Below are 4660 nucleotides of genomic sequence, written 5' to 3' on the forward strand. Positions count from 1 at the left end.
GAAATGCATAAGGAAAATATATTTCAAGTTTAAATTGAAAAATCCTACCTTTTTCACTTGTTTTCCTTGATTTTCCACACTTTTTTTTTTTGAAATCCTCCACCTAGGTTTTGTTCTTGTTTTTTCTTTCTTTCCTTTTGTCTTGGCTGAATATGGAGAAGAAGAATGGGATAAATATGGCCTGATTTTTATAGAAAATAATAAAATATCCCTACTTGACACGTGGCATGTTTCCATTGGTCCATTTTTAAAACTTTAAAAATTTTAAACCTTTTATCTCCACCACATGATTAGTCGAAGGTCAAAATGAGGATAAGGGAAGACCATGTGCTGGACAAATGTCCTGGTGGTGGAAAATTACTGTTTTACCCCTAGGGTGGTAAAATTACCATTTTGCCCCTATGCTCCAAAAATACTGAAATTATAACTTTTTCACTTATCAACCTCAAATTATACTCCAATGAGTCAAATGTGATCAATCTTGATCAAAAACTTCTTTCAATATTCCAAATTTATCCTCAGGTGGCAAAATTACCATTTTACCCCTAGATAGTGAAAATTTCGATTTGACTCCAAATTGATCCTCGAACTCCGAATAACCATTTTAAGTCATTCCTTGACTGTAAAATTTTGAATTTCACCCTACAATCTCTATTCGATCTAGTTCGAGGCTTAAATCAACTTTGTTGTACCTCTAGGTACAATACCGACTTTTGTAAATTTTTTAGGACTCTTCTAGCATACAAATATGCTATCCATCACATGTATGTCATGACAAGTATTTTATAAGGTCGTGCTTTACATAACCACTAGTTGGCATCATCCCCAAACAACACGTATTATATAAATCAAATTTTTATAGTCAAAGTTCATATTGGAGTAATTCAACCCTATGTCATATCTCATCACCAAACCCTTACTTGTACATGAGTACTTGAATTTTCGAATCATCATTTCTTTTCTAAGTAGATCTTTACAGTCCCCGTAGCATATTTCTATTCCCTTACACATAATAGTGTCATTTAATCAAACTGTATCACCCTTATTTTCTAAACATTCGGAACACAATTCAACCGTTGCCTACCATTATCAAGTACTTTGCCTTGATAATTACTTAAAAATAAATTGAAACTTGTGGGGAAGTACATTTCACAATTTATGTTTTGCGTCTATAATTATGTTGAGACTAGAACCTTATCAGGTCCATAAAATAGTAGGATAATTATTGTCTCAAACTAGTATTTCCAAGTATACTTATGCTTGTATCCCATCCTCATACTTATGTGACATGCCAGTCATGAGTCTAACTTGACTGTATAGCCATTTGCTCCTTAAGCGTTAATGTTTTCTCATTGCGAAAAGTCTTTCGAATTTATGACATCAGAGTATTCATAAGGTGGATACATATCCATATTTTATTGTTCAAGGTCTAACGCAGCGAACACTGTCTCATCATTAAAGTTCTACCCTTATCTATCGATCATAGCTCCCTTGCACACTTACCTATACATTCTTGGGTTACTTACAAGCCACTCATGGCCATCCAACTTTTGACCTCTTATATTAAGTCAAACTAATATATTCTCTTATACTTTTCCATACGCTTCCTTTAATAAAGTTCCATTGAGAACTTAAACAATCCAAGGTTTATCTTCAAAGTCACCCATAACTTTAGTCGTTCATTGCATGCCTGATAACACTTTAGCTCACTAACCCCATGGACATTATTTCAAAATCTCCCAAGGCGTCCATGTTCTTAATTCGGATCATACCATCTAACTTAATATAATTACATTAATTATCCTTAAGTCCTTATGCTCAGCCTATCAACATCCATATCTCCCCCTCCTTCATGTTATTGGCTTTGTTAAAGTATATATGGCTTTTTAACCTTTCACACTACATTCTACATTTATGCTAAGGCACTCTCAATTTCATGTCAAACCTATTGTCATGTAACCATAGATTAGGGTAAGCTCCCCTATGGAATATCTCCTTCCATATGATGCATGGGGATCACAAGATGTATAACTCCAAGTGTATGCGTACATATTGATAATCTCCATATATTTCATGATCATGGAAACCACAATTTTCAAAACTATCTTTTTATCCCAAGTTTGCGATCGGAACATTGATCTCCCCATATATGTATACATGCACATTCAAATGTCCATATTCCTCATTATGTGTACGGGTCTCTATTTTCAAATACCTTCAAACTAATTTCTCTTTGTTCATTCCAATTATATGTTTAAGTTTCCCTGTATTATATATCATTGCATCATAATGTCATATCCATTGAATTATAATCTATTATGCGTGTATGCTTTATAATCCCATTGATACTTCAAAGATTTATCTTAACTTGATCATTGCATCTTATGCAATACCACAATTCCTAAGAGTCATCCTTTTTCCTCAATTATTCTTCATGCCTCTATATTACCTTATATTCTTCTTGCATTCCAATATTGATTTGTCACTTAAAACTCAGACTCATTTGAATCATGTATGCCTCAAGCATCTTCGAATTCCAATTTCCATAATATATTAGGAAAGTTTCATTATCTGACTTCATTATCAAGGTCAACTTCAATCATCCTTTGTTCCACTCTTTCATATGAATATAACATCATTCTTCCTTAACCAATTTACAAATTTGCACTTAAAATTGCAAAACTTGAAACTAGATTTTCCTCAAATACATTTCAATATTAATACTAATATCACTTTCAGCTTACAGCTTCCTTTTTATAACCGCATAACTTAGTGCTTGCTTTCACGAGATCCATGGCAGAACTTCTCTTGAGTATTTCCTTGGGCATATCTATCTTAAACTTATGTCTCACAACATGTGATCACTTAACCCGTAACTTAGCCATTTATGTGGCATCCCCTTCAGGGCCTACTCTGAGGTATTGTTATGTCTGGGTCCCCATCACTTGACTTACTCGCATACTCCGCGCCTAAGGGCTGCACGACAGACCCTGCAGGACCTTCTCGCCAAGTTTTGAACCCCAAACCTTTTGCTCCCCCCCCCCCCCCTTGAAGGGAACGCCTTTAACCATTTTAGCTTTATATCCACATAATCGACCTTGTGTTGTTACTAGCCCCTTTTTATTCAACTGAGTCGAGACAAGAATTATAAATTCTCATAGCAACACTTTACATTAACTCATTTACCATACCACTCTTGTAATTCGTTATTCATACTTCATCACTTAACATTGATATTCCTCATCGATATCTCATACCTTCATCTTTCTTTACACTTATATTCACAATCTTCATAGAATCAAAAATCCATTATAAGCGTCACTTATATCCTTTCAAATTTGTAGCTGCAACTGAAATTTCAAATTTCACCTTTTCCATAAGAAATTTTGAAGTCACTTATTAGGTATTGTAGTTACCCATACCATTGATGAATTTCTACGTCAATTCTCAATAATTATATAAGGCAACTAATCACACCGCTAAGGTGAATACCCTTCCTCAATGATTATACCACTAATTCACTTCTGTCCTACCAAAAAGGTTCCCATATACATATATCGAGTCATTTAAACAACTACTTCATTCACATTATATAAAATAAAAGTCAACTCTTAATTCCTTTATACAAGTAGTTACTATTTCCTTTATACTACATCTATCTAGAGTTAAAGTAGTACAACTTCAACAAAATACTAAGTATCTTTAGGGTCATCATCACCCTGATCCTCTTTCAGATTCTCCTCTTCTTGAGATTTTCTCCTTTGTTCCTCAATCCAAGCTTGTTGTATTCTCCTACGTTCCTCATCACTCACCGGTGCAGCATTTCTTCCACAACCGGGAGGAAAATGTCATACAACTGTCACGTCCTTCCTAGAACGAATATATCCCCTTGCAATTTCCTCCTTCGTCATTCTCTATGGTACTCTTCAGGTTGTTTCAAAAGGAAATCTTTTTCAGTTTTCGGAGTATCAGAGCTACTCTCACTTTCAAAATTCTCACTACTCTCAAAGCTTTCCTTATTACGAAACTATTCTGTTAAGTTCGGAGGAATTCTATTAATAGAAATTCGGGATGGACCACTTTCCGAATTACCTGGATCAAGGTGCCATTGGCTTCTAGCAGTGGAATCTAATGATCCCTCACTAGCACTATGTGGGGTATTGGGACTACCGCCTCTTCTAGACATGGTCTGTATGCCACTAGCGCACCTCAAAACCTATACATAACCAAGTAGTAATTACTTAATCATTCATGCATCACAATAATAGGTAGGCTTCTACATGTAGATGCATGTATTCTATTCGATCTAACCTAACTTAACTTGGGGTCACACTGACACTATAAATTTTAAAATAACTGTAAAACAACTTTAAAACAACTTTAAACCCAAAAGCTCAGACCTTTAAAACCAAATGCTCCGATACCACTAGAATTGTCACGACCCGGTACTCCCTTCGAGCCCGTGACAACCGTCGCAACGTCCCGGTAGACATTCATTACCCGAAGTGCCAACCGGAACCCCGCAAGGCTTTAGTACCATTTTTTTTATCTCCCCTGTGAGTAATCATCGCCAAACCTCGTTTTTAAAGAATTTTAAGCATTTTCCCTTTCAAAACCGTGGAAAATAATTTTCGCTTCACGGGGGCATTTTCATCATTTT

This window comes from Theobroma cacao, chromosome 6, assembly GCF_000208745.1.
Source record: "Theobroma cacao cultivar B97-61/B2 chromosome 6, Criollo_cocoa_genome_V2, whole genome shotgun sequence".
Lineage (NCBI taxonomy): Eukaryota > Viridiplantae > Streptophyta > Magnoliopsida > Malvales > Malvaceae > Theobroma > Theobroma cacao.